This window comes from Rhinopithecus bieti, unplaced genomic scaffold, assembly GCF_001698545.2.
Source record: "Rhinopithecus bieti isolate Rb0 unplaced genomic scaffold, ASM169854v2 scaffold_14232, whole genome shotgun sequence".
Lineage (NCBI taxonomy): Eukaryota > Metazoa > Chordata > Mammalia > Primates > Cercopithecidae > Rhinopithecus > Rhinopithecus bieti.
Window position 1 is genome coordinate 520453 of NW_016807906.1, and position 18540 is coordinate 538992.

At 41.7% G+C, this 18540-nt stretch overlaps 1 protein-coding gene and 1 long non-coding RNA gene across 4 annotated transcripts in view; one reads left to right on the forward strand and one right to left on the reverse strand.

Annotated features, from left to right (window-relative positions):
- The window catches only part of LOC108537025 (phenylalanine--tRNA ligase, mitochondrial-like), a 543711-nt gene that overhangs the window by 207479 nt on the left and 317692 nt on the right, over nucleotides 1–18540 (forward strand). The window lies entirely within an intron of this gene.
- On the reverse strand, nucleotides 7083–12559 carry LOC108537028 (uncharacterized). The gene is made up of 3 exons (XR_001887690.1): nucleotides 12358–12559; nucleotides 11423–11497; nucleotides 7083–7222 (listed from the first exon to the last, which is right to left on the reverse strand). It is a non-coding gene; the product is annotated as an uncharacterized LOC108537028 (long non-coding RNA).

Below are 18540 nucleotides of genomic sequence, written 5' to 3' on the forward strand. Positions count from 1 at the left end.
CCGTTAAAAAAAAAAAAAAAAAAAAAGAGAGAGAAAAGAGGATGCTCATATAATTGGATTTTATTTAAGCTATTTATGAAACTCTTGCTTCATGGGATCACTGCAGCTTTGCAGGCAGGTAGTCATGTGCTCTCAATGGCTCAATTTTATTTTCTTCCTTGCAAAAAGGCAATTTAGAAGTTTAGGAATTATTTATGGTACTGTGGGGATAAACACAATCTGCTAAGTTGTTTTTCTTGTATCATTTTTTTTTTTCAAGGTTCATTCCTGTATTTTAGGCTGGAAGCAATGTCTTCATGAAATGGCCATGTTGTTATGTCCATGGACAAAATGAGTTAATGTCAGTAGGCAAAATTTATCCCAGGTAATGTCGCTAGGCAAAATTTATGCCAGGTTTTAAAACTGTGATTCTTAATTGGTATAATTCAAGAGTTGGATATTACTGGGTGATTCTCAGAAATAAAGACTTGGTAATCACCTAAGTATGGCAAATGATGGTCCAAAAAAGTTTGAGGTTTCTTTACTGGAGGGTGTCTCCAAGCTAGGAAGAACTAGCTCTGTTTGAGGGAGGGAGTATGCAGTATTTCCCAGACTTCTTTGACCACAAAATCCCTTCATGAAAAGATTTCTTCTATGGATCCTGTCCCAAGAAGTACACATGGGGACATGCTCATCCATTGGCTGCTGGGATTGACAGTAAACTAGGAGGCTGATAGAAATGTTTTCTGGGGAAGCAGGGACAAACTACAGTAAGATACTCTTTAAAAATTTTACCTTGAGTCATGCCTTCAATACAAAGGGAAGTAGCTGATACTAACATAAGTAATTCAGAACATTCATTTATCATTTTAGATTATTTGTCTGTGGAGCCCTGGAAATTGAGGGCTTGTGGGCCTCAAAGGCATTAGCAAGAAAAAAGCTCTCAAAATCCATTATGTGTATTTGATACTTCGTGTAGTAGAATCAGCCTTCCCTCTTTTCTTCCATCCCTGAAGCAAACCTTTAAGTATCTGTGTGGTAGGAACCATACCCAGGTGCTATGGATGTCGAGGTGGTTTCTGCCTTTGGGGAACTTCCAGTCCGGTGGTAGAGGCTGATGGGTAAGCTGTTCTGTCCAAGGTGCTATGGTAACAGTTGAAGGAGGAAACGGTTCCCTGAGAGCTTGTGCAAAGCTTCATACTTGGATGTGATGCTTGAGCTGACAGATGAAGTCTGAGTAGTTTAGATGACAGGGGCTGAGGGAAGAGGAGGTTTTTAAAGTACATTTTATTGTGTATATTTAAGGTATACAACATGATGTTATAAGATACATATATATAGTAATATGGTTACTCTAGGGGAACAAATTAACATAGCCATCATCTCACTTAGTCACCCATTTCCCCCGCTGTGTCATGAGCAGCTGTTGGCTACTCATTTGCTTGCGCAGAGATACAGGGAGTGAGAGGCAGCAGTGTGTGTCTGGGAAGACTGACTCATGGATCGCTGGATTATACCAGGAAACATGTTAGTTAGGTGGAGGAGGTTGGAACCTAGATAGGGTCAGTTCCGGAAGGGCTATGAATGCAAAATCAAAGACCTTACATCTCATCCTTCTGGTAGTAGTGAGGCATTGAAATATTGAAAGTAGGAAAATAATGTGACCAGATTGATATTTGGGAATCTGGCATTACTGTGGAGTGTGAGTGGAAGAAATGCAAGTTCAAAGACAAGGAGAACAGGAGAATTGTCTAGGCTCTGAATGATGAGGGCAGGAGCTGAAGCAGCAGAAGCAGCAGGCAGAGAGGGGGCCAGATTGTGTGCCTTTTAAGAGTTATCACCAGGCTTTATGTGCAAGGGGACCACCTTCTTGGCATGAGGAAAAGGTCGTGGATTGAAGGAGCAGATTAGTTCTGATTGCAGCTTTCCTAAGCATAATTGACACACAGAACCTTTGAGCAATACTCTGCCACTGGCACACCCTCCAGAGAATTGTAGGTGAATTCCACAGGACGCTTTTTACCCCCATTCTCTACCTTAAGCTACCTAAATCATAATCACTAGCATAACCTCTTCCTCATCATGGAGGCATTTTTAAAGAACATTATCCAGAGAAGTACAATCTGTTAGGTGAAGGCTCTTGTTACCTAAGAAGGCAAAATGTACAAATGCTACTCATCCTCCCTACCTTATCCTCTATAAACATTTACTGAGGATAAACATTTATTGAGGATAAAGTAGGGAGGATGAGTAGCATTTGTAAGAAAGGTAGATGCTCAGCAAGTGAAGATGAACAAGGCAGAACTACCTTCAAGGGGTGAATGGTCTGATGAGGGACGCAGTCTCACAAATAGCGCCATAAGCAGATACGTGATCATGCTTGGAGGCAAGTGGCCTGCAGAATCAGGGAGGTTATCCCAGAAGAATTACCTGGAAGAGTGGTTCTTTTACCTTCATCTTGAAGAATGCATAGGCCTTTGCCAGGACAATAGGAAGGCAGGGCCTTCTAGGCAGAGGGGATAGCACATTCAAAGATACAGAGTTTCGAAAGATCCAGAATGTTCATTTGAGGACAGAGCATCGCAGTGTGGCTGGGGTAGCCTAGGTGACAATGAAAGTGCTGGTGGGAGGTAGATCCAGAGAAGTCTGGAGTGTGAGGCTTTGTACGCAAAGCTAAAGGAGTATGGACTGTGCTGTTGTTATTGCAGCCAGTAGAGACTTATTTGGGAAGGGAAGGGAGTGAGAAAGTGGAAGAAGGGAGTCCGCCTCTTCATGTGTTGTATACAATTATTTTATAAGTCATGCATTTCTTTGGGGTGCGAGTGTTCCTGTGAGTGTGTACACTCTTCCTCCCACTGCTTTCATGTCTGTGTTTCTGCCCTTCAAGTTTTTTAAATGCAAATACAAATATATATTATTTTTCTTTCTCCTTAAAAACAAAAGCAGCATACAATATTTTTTACTTTTTTTTTCACTTGCAGTGTATTTTAGAGATGTTTGAACGTTAGAAAGCCTTCCCATTTCTATTCACAGCTGCATGGTATTTCATTGTGTGTATGAACCATCATGTATTTAATCAGTGCTCCCTTGATAGGCATTTTGTGTGTTTCCATCTTTTGCTATTAAAAACAATGTTTCAGTGAATAACTGTGTACATGTGTCACATTTTGCATGTAGTACATCTATAGGATTTATTTCTTGAAGTGGAATTGCTAAATCACACAGTATATGCATTTAGAATTCTTATAGACATCATGCCTATTAAGTAGACCTGGGGTGAAGCAGTCATATCTGATAGGCGGATTGAATGGGGGTAAGCTGTGAGCAAAGTGGAGGATGGTGCTGTGTTAGCCTTGGTGACTCATGATGCCCTTTCACAAGATGGAGACAGAGGAGCTATGTAGGTTGCACCCTCGCTTTCGACCTCTTAAGCCTGAAGTGTCTGTAAGACATCTAGGTAGAAATATCTAGGAGATAGTTGCAAGTGAAAGATAGGAGAGTGTAAGAGAGCTCTGTAGGAGATTTTGAATTCATCAGTGAAGTTAAAAGTCACTGGCCAGGCGCCATGGCTCATGCCTGTAATCCCAGCGTTTTGGGAGGCAGAGTCGGGTGGATCACTTGAGGTCGGGAGTTCCAGACCAACCTGGCCAACATGGTGAAACCCCGTCTTTACTAAAAATGCAAAAATTATCCGGGTGTGTTGGTGGGCACCTGTAATCCCAGCTACTCAGGAGGCTGAGGCAGGAGAATGGCTTGAACCTGGGAGGTGGAGGTTGCAACGAGCCAAGACTGTGCCACTGCACTCCAGCCCAGCTGACAGAGTGAGTAAGACTCCATCTCAAAAAAAAAAAAAAAAAAAGGAAAAGCCATAGACTTAAGATTTTATCTATATATGAAAATTATCATAAGAAAAGAAGAGAAAGGCCAAAAAGTATAAGGTTTCAGAAAAATAAACATTCTCCTGGGTTCCTTTATCTATTAAATTTACTGGAATTTATTTGCATAAGGCAAGAGTTTTCCTGTGGTTCAGGTCTTTATTTGACTTATTCATTCATTGTTCGTGCATTCATTCATTTCAATATTTGCTGAATACCTGGTAGTACAGATTGTATGCCTCTCATATTAAATGCTTGGGACAAGAAATGTTTTGGGTTTTGGATTGTGTGTGTGTGTGTGTGTATTTTGGAATATTTGTGTTATACTTACTGATTTAGCATTCTTAATCTGAAAACTCGAAATCAGAAATGTTCCAATGAACATTTCCTTTGAGCATCGTGTGGGCCCCCAAAAAGTTTTGGATTTTGAAGCATTTAAGATTTCAAATTTTTCAGATATGAGATACTCAGCCTGTACCAATTAATGATGAAAATGCGATCATCCCTTGGTATACATGTGGGACTGATTCCAGGACCCCTGAGTATATCAAAATCTGCACACACTCAAGTCCTGCAGTTCCCTGAGGAACTGCATGTATGAAAAGTTGGCTCTCTGTATACATGGGTTTTGCATCTGCAAATTCTGTATTTTTGACCCACATTTGGTTGAAAACAATCCATGTAGAAGTGAACCTGTGTAGTTCCAGTCTTTGTGGTTCAAGGGTCAACTGTATGAGGCTACAGATGGCCCCTGCCCTCCTGCAGCTCACAGTCAGGTGGGAAGTATGGTCAGGTAAATGTGTAGTCAATATGTACTGACACATGCTGTGAGGAAGGCAGCACATTGCACTGTGGGAATAGTAGGAGGTGGCATCTAGTGTGATCTGGTGAAGTTTTCAGAAAGGCCTTCTACTCTGAGATGTGAGAAATGAGTAAGGGTTAGTGGTAACAGGGAGTGGGGAAGGGGAAGTGTGATGTGGTCTGCAGGGGCGAACTAGTTTGGTAAGGGGCCAAGTGGTAGGCATTTGGGTTTGGGCTGGCCTTGGTCTCCTGCTCCAGCTCCCCAGTGCTGTTGTAGTGTGAGGGTCACGGTGGCCATCAGTGAAGTATGGCTGGTTTCCAGTAACTCCTTATTTATGGATAGTGACAATTTCCTCTGATTTCCATGCATCATGAATAGTGCTCTTCTTTTGATGTTTTCCAGCCATTTAGAAAAGAAAAACTCATTCTTAGCTTGTAGGCCATAAAAAACCAGAGGGTTAGGGAGCCAGACTTGGCATGCAGGATGTAGTGTGCTGCCTCTTAGTCCAGGCACAAGAAACAGCCTGTTCAAAGGTTGAGGCGAGAGAAGCACACAGGGGCTTCTCTGAGAGCCTCTTCTTAGGGGTCTCCTTGCCTCCAGGGTCTGCCTCCTCCAATCTGCCCTGTGTGGAACCCCTGGATACATCGCCTTGGGCTACCTCTTTCATTATTGCTGTGCCTCTCTGGATAATCTTCTGTGATTCTTCATGAAGGTATTCAGGGTCCTCCCCTCATTTTCTGCTTTGTTTACCTCAGCTTCCTTTCATGAAGATTTGGGGAAAATCCTGCTCCACTGACAGGAATCTGGTATTTTAGATACGATTGGAGGTGTGTAAACACTTCCGGGCTTTCTAGGCCACTGCTCATTCCTATGTATGCACACATAGTTTGCTTTCATTGTGAACTTTTTGTGTATTTCCTAGAAAAGTTACTTTGGGATTAATTTACATATAAAAGTCCTATATTTTCATCTTATTTTTATCCTGCCACTTCAGGTATAGGGAAACAAATGAAAAAGTCTTCAAATGTTGACTTCTAAGGCTTTATTACCTCAGACAGCTTCATTATGTTTGTGGAAATCTAGTGTGCTTTGAAGGAATTAATCTAGCCTTACTTGCAATCTGTATGTGTTTACATAGAATGAACAAACATTGCATTAACGTTTCATGAAAATTCAATTATTCCTGTCTCCAGGAAACATGCTCTGCTTAGTATTTAATTCTCAAGTATGTCAAGGTGATGGTTCTTGAACTGCCGTAAGAATTGGGGAGTTGGGGCTCACTGCTCATTTCCATAATCAATGGAGAAATGGCCAGTGGAGACTTTTTATCACTAAGGTCCTCATGTAACCCATGTCTGAGGTTACAGGGGACATTGGGGACATCAGTCTCGGTGGCATAGGGCTAACATAAAATCCTCTCTAGATTTTTGTTAGAATTAAGAGAAGTAACATTTAAGGATGATACTCTACATAATTAATCTTTTCTTTTGGAATTTGTTATGCTTATGTATGGTTTATTCAGCAGGCATTTTCTGAGATGCTGTTGTTAATGGGGTGCAGCAAGAGAAGGAAGGGGTGACAATCAGCTGGTATTAGTGTCTGTTGTGATGGGTTGGACCCTACTTAACTCTCAAGCATCAGTATAAATGTTCTTTTATTCTTGAAACATTTCTTGAGAAGTCCAACAACTCACCTGCCACTGTGTTGTTATTGCAGTGAAGTGATTATTTTAGGGAAACACCTATCACATGTCATCACCATGTCTTTTATAGTTACATGATAGTTACTAAATGTATCCTTTTCTTCCACAAGAGTCTAACCTCCTTGAAGGTAGGACCATGCTTAATTTCTACTGGTTTGTGGCTACAGTATTATACTGAAGAAACGGTAAGTGGGGTTTCAGCAGGCCGAGATGTGGAGGAGACGGTTTGGGGTCCAGAGTGGCCTAAGGGAATGATTTGAGTCAGGCCAGGAGTATGAGTTTACTTGGAGTCTTTGCGGAGTGAGGTGTAGGTGGGTATAGCACAGTACTACGAATTGAGAATGGATCAGACGTGTAGCTTGGGGGCTACACCTCACACAGAGGCCATGCTTACGGGTTTGGAATGGGGCAGCATTGAGAGTTTCTAAACAGAAATCACATGGTAAAGTCCACGTGGCCTTTCAGGGCCTTCCTGCCCTGGCCTTTGCCTGCTTCCTTGCTTTCTCTTCCACTCTTGCCTAAGGGCACTGCGTGCTCCAAGGAGCTCTTGAATGTGCCATGCACCTGCTCTGTTCAGCATTTCCCAAAGGGACCCTCGTGCTCGTTTTTCAAACCATGCCATGGTTTGTTTATTGCCCTGCCTTTGCACCATTCACTGGCTGTTGAAGGGAAGAGGCCGAGTCTCTTTATTTCTTTGTCACCAGGGCTTCACGCACACCTAATCTTTAGTGGGTGCTTAGTAGATATTTATTGAATGTTTGGATGAGTGAATGCATTTTGGCACAAAACCTTCACTTCTGGGCTGGAAGATAGATTGGATGGAGCGGAGATGGGAGGCAGTGAGACCGAGCAGCGGCGTCATACCTGGGGGAGAAACATTGAGTCTGTGAATTACAGCTGTAGCAGTAGAAATTCAAGGGGGGAAACAGATTCTAGAGACCTGGGCAAGTAGAACTGACAGGACCCAGTGATCAGTGGATAAAATGAATGATATGAAGAGCTAAGGGAAGTGGAAAAGTTAAAGACAGGCACCTGAAGCCTGCCTAATCATGTCATTAGATGTTTTGCAGGGTGTGCGGTGGGCGAAAGTGGGGGTATGGGATGGGAGTGGAGACTGTTCTCTGTAGGTCTGTTTGAGAATCAGCTTATTGAGGATTAATTGCCTTGGTTTGAAAAACTCCACTACCAAAGGCTGCACAGCAGAGCAAATTGTGAAGCACTAAAGCATCCTTTGCTTAACTATTCAATTTATTTACAAATTTAGCTGCAACATAGTTCTATAAAGGATATGAGATAGTGGCATCTGTAGATATAGATGTATCTGGAGAAAACAAAAACCAAGGGGCAAAAGGTAAAAGGAAAATAAGAATGTGAAAATAGCAAAGCTGGGGTAAGTTTGCATGAAGAAATACACATTTCTATCAGTTACCACAAAAAAGCATGGGTTTGGATTTCAGCTGCCTAATGGTAAAAGGAAGGAGGGAAACATAATTAATTAATACTATCTACAGTGTCTGCAAGATAAAATCATGCTCATTCTTTTTCAGAGAAAGCACAATATTCTTGACAGAGAAAGCTAAGAAAAAATTTCCCCTCATGCATGAGGCGGAATGTGTTCCAAACAATTGAATTTCAAAATGAGCTTTCTGACATTCCTTAGTCTCTTCTTACTAGTATAATAGGATTTGATTTGCTCTGTTTAACATATGATGAAGTTAATTGTGAAAGATCTCTAGAATCCAAATCTGCAAATTATTTCCAAAACTCTATTTTTTCTCTTTTACACCAATCGTTCTATTGGTGAGTCAATACTTGCAGCTCCTGTGTGTGTGGCAGGTTGCCAGGTGCCCCAGATGGTACCAAGGTATGTAGGAATTTTTGAAGGAGCTCACAGTGCCAATGGGTAGTCGAGGCATAAACACATGGAAAGTGTGTTAAATGCAAGAGTTGAATAATGAGAAACCGTACAGGAGAGCCCACAAAGCTGTGCCTGATTTACTGCTATGTACCTGCTTAGACATCAGGTGGAGTCTGTGAATTCAAAAGATGCCAAGACCAGTGTGGGCTGGAGGAGCCAAGGGAGGTTTAACAAGGAGGGATGCTTTTAATAAGAGCATCAATATTATTATTATTGTTTAGCTTATACACTAAATTAAATAGTTGATTATTTTGACTTTTTTTTTTTGACTGTTTTTTTTTTTTTTTTTTTTTTTTTTTTTTCCAAAGTATAATGCCTAGTACTTTTATCAATGCCATTTGGGGTTACTAAGTTCTCCCTCCATTTTTTTTTTTTAGACCCATGGACATGACATGCCTTTCTGCTGTCACTCGTGAATGCTATCAAATAATCCCTACATCCTAATTTACATTTGCTTATGTCAAACTGCTTGTACTGTTCTGAAAATATCAACACTTGTTTCTTTAAATTAATTAATTAATTAATTAATTAATTTGGAGAGGGAGTCTCGCTCTGTTGCCCAGGCTGGAGTGCAGTGGCATGATCTCTGCTCACCACAACCTCCGCCTCCCGAATTCAAGCAGTTCTTCTGCCTCAGCTTCCCCCTGAGTAGCTGAGATTATAGGTGCGTGCTACCACGCCTGGCTCATTTTTTGTGTTTTTAGTAGATATGGGGTTTCACCATGTTAGCCAGCCAGGATGGTCTCCATCTCCTGACCTCGTGACCCACCCACCTCAGCCTCTCAAAGTGCTGGAATTACAGGCGTGAGCCACCAAGCCCGGTCTTGTTTTTTAAGGAATAATCTTTTAGCAGTCAACTCTCGGTCCCGATAATCTCTGTATAATCTTTGGATTCTCATTGCTGTGAGGGTAAAGGTCCAAATCTGTAGTGATTGTGTCCTACGAGGAAAAGCCTGCTCTGCTCTCCTCTGACCAGCTCTCTGGCCATGCAGAGCCGCCTTCACCGTCATTCCAGCTGAGCAAGCCTTTTGGTTCTCCCTTCCTTTGCTGGGACTGCCTGGGCACATCTGATGACCCTGTGACCCACTCCAATAGCATCTGCATATCTACTTCACGGCAAGCATCACCACTATAGTAAGCCAATTGTGACGCTGTCTTTGTTTAATGTCACTGATTCTAACTTCCCCTTCCCAAGACTGCAGGTGCCATGAGGACAAAGACCTTGTTGGTCGTAGACTGCTGACCCTCCAGCATCTAGCACGATAGCTGGCACAGAGCTGTTGGTCACGTGTACTTGTTTTTGATGTCGTTGTGAGGAGATTTCCTTTTCCGGTTTTCATTCAAAACCATCTTGGTTATTGCTTATTTGTTTCTTACCCTGCAGATGGTTACCAAGCAGCTTTTTGATTTTTAAATCTTTGCAGAAGATTCCAAAAGCCCCTCCAAAGATGACACAAGCCTCTATTTTATTGCCTTTCAAAATATATACACTTTTATTGCCAAGGGAAAATTTTTGAAGCTTGGGTATGCGTTAGTCTCCAGGGAACCAGCAGGTAAGGCCAGATTGTGAGAGTGTTAGTGGAGTAATGTCTGATGTAGTTTACTGAGCAATTTCAAAGCAGAGTAATGGAGGTAATCTCAGAAATTCTACACAGCAGCATTGAAAATGCACAGAGTGTTGCTTTCATTTCATTGACCTGAAATCAGCTTGTTTTGCCCATCCTCCTTCTAATTTGTTTTTATTGCCTTAATATTCTGTGTCATGGAGGTTCTAAACATCTTTAGAATAAAATTCTTTGGAGATCTATAAACTGCTGCTTTCTAATTTCATTGCTCTTAATTATAGGTCATTGAAAATGCAGAAAGCAGAAGTAATGCGGGATAGTAGAAACAGAATCAGGAGGCCTGGACAATAGCTTTTAACTAACTTATTACTGCCTGCTGACTGTTTGCCCTAGAGGAATCCTTTGACATCTCTGAGCCTCAGTTTCTCATCTATAAAAGGAAGCTATTAGAAATGGTATTTAAGATTATTTATTATCTCAGTTTATACTCCCTCCATGCATCAAGCTTCATTTGTTCACTTAACAAGGCCGGGTGCGGTGGCTTATGCCTGTAATCCCAGCACTTTGGGAGGCCAAGGCAAGCAAATTGCTTGAGCCCAGGAGTACAAGACCAGCCAGGCAACGTGGTGAAACCCCGTCTCTCCAAAATTACAAAAATTAGCCAGGCACAGTAGCGTGCATCTGTAGTCCAGCTACTTGGAGGGCTGAGGCAAGAGGATTGGTTGAGCATGGAGGTTGAGGCTGCAGTGAACTGTGATTGTGCCATTGCATTCCAGTCTGGGTGACAGAGCAAGACCCTGTCTCAAAAAAAAAAAAAAAAAAAAAAAAAAAACCCAAAAAAAAAAAAAAAAAAAAAAATTTTTTTACCACCCTACTATGTGCCGGGTATTCTCCCAGGTGCTTGAGATACAGCAAAGTGCAAACAAAGCAGTGTTCTTGTCCTCCTACAGCTTGCGTTCACTCAGCATTTGAAGGGCCTACTGTTTAGTCCCAATTTATGAAAGGTTCTGTGTGATTAAAGGCTGTGGCTGGAGAATATATTGAGTAAAGAGATGGGCAGGGTTGGTCAGGCACAGTGGCTCATGCCTGTAAGCCAATACTTTGGGAGGCCGAGGCGGGTGGATCATGAGTTCAGGAGTTTGAGACCAGCCTGGCCAACATGGTGAAACCCTATTTCCACTAAAAACACAAAAAATTATCCAGGCGTGGTGGTGCACGCCTGTAAGCCCAGCCTCAGGAGGCTGAGGCAGGAGAATTGCTTGAACCTGGGAGGCAGAGGTTGCAGTGAGCCGAGAAAGCATTACTGTACTCCAGCCTGGGTGACAGAGTGAGGCCTCTGTCTCAAAATAAATAAATAAATAAATAAATAAATAAATAAATAAATAAATAAAAGAGATGGGCAGGGTCATTAGCAGGCAGGATTGAAAAGTGAGGCTCCATCTTACCTTGGCTGGTGAAAATGGCTCCCCCAGGGCATGGCCCCCCGAACGGTCCACAGGAGGAAAGGATACTCCTGTCCCTAGCCCTGACCAGCTACCAAAACAATAGCAGGGAAGGGGAGGCCGAGGGTAGCCCACTTACCTTGCCTTGGTAAGGGTCTCCCTGCTGTTGGATTTAGCTTCCAGTTGTGTCATTTCAAATGCCCGTGATCCTCTACTGTGTGCAAGACAAAAGCATGAACACTTGCTTTTCCAGCGAGTCCCCAAGCCACCCTCCTCCCTTTCCCTTACACATGTCCAAGTCAGTGGACAAGCTGGCAGCCCGGTGTCTCCAGCACATGGGGTGTCCCCTGTCTCATCTGCAGGCCGTTGTGTGTTACGTTTGCAGTTCAGAAGCTGACTCACTCTCTCTGCCTGCCAACATCCTCCACCTCCCCCACCTCCCACCCCTATGGTCAGAGGGCATAAATATTGAATGGCAGTGCCATCAGAGCTTAACGGCGCCTTCTCACCCAATTCTCGGCCACTAGGATCAGAGAGTATTTCTTCCTCCCGGAGCCTCTCAGTCCCTGCTGCACCATCCACAACTGTGGGGGAAGGGCTGACAGACTTTTTAAACTTGTTTTCCTTGCCTATCACAATGCCTGGCACATACCAGATCCCCTGAAATTGTTTGTTGAGCAGACTGTTATCATAATCTCCTGTGATATTTAGCACATTTTACCTTTTGGTGTGGTTATTTGAGAATTTTTTAAACTTTCTAGGTCTGAGCTCTTTGATAGCAGGGCCTGTGTTTTACTTATTTTTTAATCTCCTGAAGCACCTGGTTCTTGGACTCCATGAATATTTAATAGCCTGAAATAAACAGAATTTAATTCCTGGATAGTTGAATTTGAGAGGTGGAAATGATCATATGGTTTTTATTTCTGTTTCTCTCAGGGGAAACTGAGTCAAAGAAAAATAACTCACAAGCTGATGTGTCAACCAAGGCTAAAAATCCAGAGAGAAAATCAGCAATAAAAGAGCATTGTAATATTAGAAACCTTCCAGATCTCTCCCTTCAGGAGTGTTTCCTACCTGTCACACAAAGATCTGTCATACAAATTATGCTTTGTTTGCTGGAAAGCCTCCTGAAGCTGAATGGGTTTACTTTGGCATCAGCGGAGGCCGTGATTGAGGGCGGAGATGAGACATTGGATCGCTCTTGTGTGGCTTCCGCATGGCCGTCGTGGTTCCTCTGCCCAGCCCTCTCCTGCGAGGCACTTGATCAGCTCCAGGGCGCAGCTTGTGCGTCTGCTCCCATGGCCAAGTCCCTTTGGCTCCCTTCCCCTTGGCTCTGGTTTGGCCTGACTCTGCCTTCTGCTCCTCAGGTCTGTCTAGGTTTAGTCCTATGTAATCATTTGCAGCAAAGCCTGCTCATGACTGGAAATGTAATCCTGGCTTGGCAGGAAAGGGGTTTGTGCAAGAGCTGGCTGTACCTGTGTCTGAAACACCTGAGGCCCTCCCAGGCCTAGGGATGCAAGAAGCCTGGGTTGGCAAAGCTGGCCTTCCTGCCAGGGCTGAGGAGCACTGGAGCCCTAGGAGGAGACTGCTGTCCAGCCCCTTGGCCAGCCAGAGCAAGGGCCTCTGTAGTCAAACATGAATTCACAAATGGGAAGAGCAGGAGGTGACTCAGATCCACCTCCCCCATAACTGCTAATAATAGTGAATTATTAAGAACATAAAATCAGGATCTTGTTTCCCCCACAGAGATCACACCCATCAGCCCTGAGCGGTTATATAATCTACCTCGTACACGTGGATAGTATTGAGACTGGCACTTCAAGCAGAAGCCTGCTAAATAAGGACATGTTTATTGTTTCTTCTACCTCATCAAAATGTCTGTTTCTTATTCCTAAGAATGGCAGGGAGTAAAGGCTTATTTATTTCCCTTGATATTTTTCATTTCAAGAATCAACATGGGCAGATTTACAGTGTTCACAAACATGCTGGTAGCAATTTGATTGCAGGAAGAATGAAATTTTGCTCAGGCAAGTGCAAATTTGTCTGTTGTGGTGAGGATGGCCATCCATGCCTGTATAAATGGTGCCATTCTACCCTGAAGATACATTTTAACAAGGATGGGGTAATAGTTTTTATTCTTTTGTTCTCTCAGATGCATTCCATTAAAATTAAAGCCTGAAATATATTAACTTGATGAAATGGATTTGTTTCCACTTGATGTGTTGCTTTGTGAAACTTTAGCATTGTCTCATCACCCACAACGTTCAACAGAACTGCTGACACTGGTCCACGTGGCCGGCATGGAGGGAACCATGGCTCCTCTGAGAGCAGTCTAATAATCCGTTTCTTGGACCTGCTTAATTCCAAGAAAAACAAATTAGTTTAATATATTTCTAGAAATGGAAACTCGGATACATCAGAAACAAATTTGAATTTAGGCAATCTAATTAACCTTTAGCTCAAAATGTCGGTATTTTCACAACTCTTTTAGACAGAGATCATTGTTAGTGGTTGCTTCACACTTTTTTTTTTCCAGATCTTTGATCTCTAAAAAGCAATTTATGATTTTTTTTGACCCTAGTATACTGGGATGTCTTTTTGACATGATTTTCTTGTATTGCTCTGGCTCCACTTTTATGGGAACTTCTTTCCTTTTCTCTTTTGTGCTCTTGGCTCACAGCGACCCAGCCACCTTTGTGCATGGTGGTGGAATGTGCCCTGGTTGCCTGCTGCCCATGTTGGTGTGCCCAGAGCAGGAGGGACATTATTTTGACCACAGCACTTTGGCCTTAGAATGATGCAGAGAATGCATGTCACTGCCTGTTCTTCTTTCTTTACTCTTTTTAAAAAATACTTCTATTCCTTCTATTAAAGTTTACTCACTTTCTGGCTTCAGGAGTCAAATCGTTCTGCAAGGTTTAGTACCAAGCCCCAGCAGTCTCCTGTACGCACTTCCCTCTTCCCCGACTCTCTCCACCTTCCTATTTCTTCCTCCCTAGAGGCTGCCAGTTTCAACTCTTTGACATCTGAGTCTTTGGAATCATTCTCTGTATCTCTAAGTAACATGTTCATACTGCTGCTTCTTGATTTCTTTACGTTTTAGATATTCTCCTTTGACCATGCAATGTGAAATATGAGGACTTAGCCATGTCTCCCCTACCCTAACACCAAACCAACCAAAAGGCAACCTTTTCATTCTTCTAACTTCTCTGCAGTTAGAGCATATTTTTGGATAGATCGGTGCTCTGCATTAGGTTATTCTGACTGATGCTATCCACAGGTGAAATATTTAGTAAACTGTAATTACCTTTTCTCTTTCACATAACTTTTTCTTCAGTCTTTTTTTTTTTTTTGTCTGCTTAGTTTTCTGTATGCTTTTCAGTAATGCAAACGCACACTGTCTGCAAATTGCCTGACTGACTCTCAATACATTCACATACATCACTCTTTTTGTTTGATCTTTTGGAGATGTCTGTCCCAGAGCCTCTGACCTGCCCCTACCTAGGCAGGCTGTTCTTTTATCATACAGGTATACTGCTTCCTGTGTCTTCCTGTGTATTATATTTTTCAGGGGTTCAGTTGGAGGGCCAGAAACCACACTAGCTATTTTAAACAGAAAGAGACTTAAAACAGAGATTAGGTGCTTTCTAAATTATTGGAAGGGCTGGAGGAGTGGGCTTGAGACTAGGTTTCCAGCAATGCCCCAAAACCACACAGTTGCCCTGGCCTGCCAGGGGTGTTGCTTTATCTACCGCATTAGGATAGGAGGGAGTCAGGAGGCCACCTCTGTGACTATTCACTTCAAGAACATTCTGCTGTAGCTGCAGTCCAAGGATCAGAACCTTACATTGCAGCTACTGCCTCTTGATACCCATGAAGCTGGTGACTGACTGCTGGAGTACTTACAGAACAATCCAGTAGCCCTCTACATGCTGATCAGGAGAAAGAGCCAAGCTTCAGAACGATGGCCTCCACCTTCACTTCTCAAGTCTTACTTGAGTACATCTAATTGGAAAAACCTAATTTACTTAAGGAACTCAGTTGTCAGAAAGGCCGGAAAATGTGGTGTTTAGCTTTCTAGGTTCTATAGTACAGAAAGGCAGATGGGAGTAGAAGTGAATGCTGAGTGCCGTTCCACCGTGCACACCACACCAGGGCGCGCTCTCTCTCTCTCTGTGTGTGTGTGTGTGTGTGTGATTATTGGCTTGTTTTGATGGACTGCAGACATTTTAATGTCTTTTTTTTTTCAGTCACGGTCTCACTCTGTCACTTAAGTTGGAATGCAGTGGCACGATCTCAGCTTGCTGGAACCTTTGCTTCTCAGGCTCAAGCGATCCTCCCATCTCAGCCTCCCGAGTAGCTGGGACTACCAGCAAGCACCACCCACCTGGCTACTTTTTTTGTATTTTTAGGAGAGATGGAGTCTCACTACATTGCCCAGGCTGGTCTTGAACACCTGAGCTCAGGTGATCCACCCACCTTGGCCTCCCGAAGTGCAGAGATTACAGGCATGAGCCACCATGCCCGGCCCAGACATTTTAATTTCTGATCATTTATTTGTGGCCAGTTTTTCTCCCTGGGACTTAAAATTTTTTGAATAGCTTATTGAGGAAAAATGTAGGTAATTATTCAAGGATTATTTAGTAAATTATAGAGTTTTCCAGCCACCATCACAATCAACCCCAAAAAGTTTCCTCATGCCCATGTGCAGCCAGTCGTTACTCTCTCCCAGCCCCAGGCAGCCACCTGGTCTACTTCCTTTTTGTGAGAGAGGGTCTCACTGCTGTTTGCCCAGACAGGAGTGCAGTGGCGCGATCCACTGTCCTACTTTCTGTCTCTATAGATTTGTCTTTTCTTGACATTTTAGGTAAATGGAATCATTTGCCTAAATCATTTACCTGCAATATGTAGTCTTTGGCATGTGGAGTTTTTCACTTAGCACAGTGTTTGACAGTTCATCCTATTAGCATGTCTCAGCATTTGTTCTTTACTATCGTTAAATAGTATTGTTCACATTTTATTTATCCATTTACCCAGTCAATGGGCATTTGGATCCTTTGCAGTTTTTGTTGTAATGAATAAAGATGCTATAAACAGTCACATACAGGTCTTTATGTGGCCATATGATTTCATTTCTTTGGGGTAGGCACCCAGGAGTAGAATTGCTGGATTGTATAGTAAGCTTATGATTGACTTTTAAAGAAACTGCTGAATTTTTTCTAAAGTGTCTGTACATGAGCAATATATGAGGGTTCTAGTTTCTTTACGTCTTCACCAACACTTTGTATTATCTGACTTCTTGAAAACAGGTGTCCCAGCGAGTGTGTATCTCATTAGTTTTACTTTACATTTTCCTCTTGAATAATCATGTTCAGCATCTTTTCATATGCTTAGTAGCCATTTGTGTATATTTTCTAGTGAAATGCCTATTCAAATATTGTGCCCAGTTTTAATTGGATTGTCTCATTATTCAGTTGTAAGAGTTCTTTATATATTCTAGATGTAAGATCTTTATTATATGTATGATTTTTTATATTATCTTGTAGCCTGTGGTTTGTCTTTTTATTTTCTTAGTGGTATCTTTTGAAATTTTAAATTTTAATGAAATCTAATTCATCTATTTTTTTATGGATTATGATTTTCGTGTTGTACCTAAGAGATATTTGACTAACCCAAGTCATATAGATTCTCCCATGTATTTTATTCTAGAAGTTTATTATTTTATCTCCTGTATTGTGGTATATTTTCCATTTTGATTTAAGTTTTGTGTGTGACATAAGGAAAGGTTCTAAAATTCATCTTTTTGAATGTGTATATCCATTTGTTTAAAACCATTTGTTGAGAAAACTAGTCCTTCCCCATTGAATTGCCTTGGTATCTTGGTTGAAAATCTGTATATAGTACCGTGCAGTCTTGACTATTGAAGCTTTAGAATCTATTTAAAATCGGTTAGTGTGAAGTTCTCAAACTGTTCTTTTTTCAAAATTATTTTGGCTATTCTACTGCCTTTGTATTAGAATACCAATTTTGTCAATCTCACAAAAAAAAAGTCTGTTGGAATTTTAATAGGAATTTCGTTGAATCTGTAGATCATTTAGAGAAAATTGCCATCTCAATAGTATTGAGTAAGGATGGAATTTATATTTATATTAGAGCTTGGCAAACTTTTTTCTGAAAGGGCTAGGTAGTAAAGAATTATTTTCATAAGCCCTGCAGTCTCTGCCACAGCTACTCAACTCCGCTATTGTGGTGAGAAAGTAGTGTGGACAATGAGCTGTGTTCCAGTGACTATTTACGAAAGCTGGAGGCGGACCCTGGGCCTCTGACTTGATCATCTTTAGTTCCTTTCAGCAGTGTTTTATAGTTTTTAGAGTACAAGTCTTGCACTTATTTAACGAAATTTATTTCTAAGCATTTTATTCTTCTTAACGGTATTGTGAATGGGATTGCTTTTTAAATTTCATTTTCAGATTGTTTATTCCTAGTACATACAAATATGATTGATTTTCATATGATGACCTTGTATCCTGTGACCTTGCTAAAATTGTTTATTAGTTCTAGGAGGTTTTGTGGATTCTCAGGACTTTCAAGAACCTTTTATTTGTCCTTGTGGGTTCTAAAACCTCACATTGTGTACCTTGGTGTGGATCTACTTTTATCCATTGCATGGGCTGACTTTCTTGTCATCTGTAAAAACACTAACAGCAAAATTCCTTTCTTGAGCTTACGGCATTTGTTTTGTGGCCTCGTCTTTGTAAGGAAAGAGAAGGAGCATAGTTGTTATTATGCCTGTACTGAAACTATCATAGGAAAAAATTTCAACAATAATAGGTGTGTTAAAACTTTAATAATACAAATTATCTGAAGATTTCATTTCTTATGCCTGTGGCATCAATATATCAACAGCATTATGAGCAGATTTGTTTTCTTAAAAAAAAAAATGGGATTAAAGCCCGCAGCACATGCCATTTTTCTGTTGCCTTGTGCATGAAAACTGCTTTGTGGATTCTGCATAGTGAGTCCCTTAACAGCATGTTTCAACCCTGCATTTCTTTCATTTTCATTTTGGTTTACATTACTGATTTCCTCTCTCCCCTTCCCCCAGTAATAGCCAGTTGGGAAAGGCCTTGTTAAAGTGAAGGAATGGAAGAGTCTTTACTAAGGCAATGTAGTCATGCTAATAACTTCAGGCACAGGAGATTTCATAAGGGGTTGTTCTAGTGTCAGGATTCACAGCAGGTGCTGTGGAGTGGACCA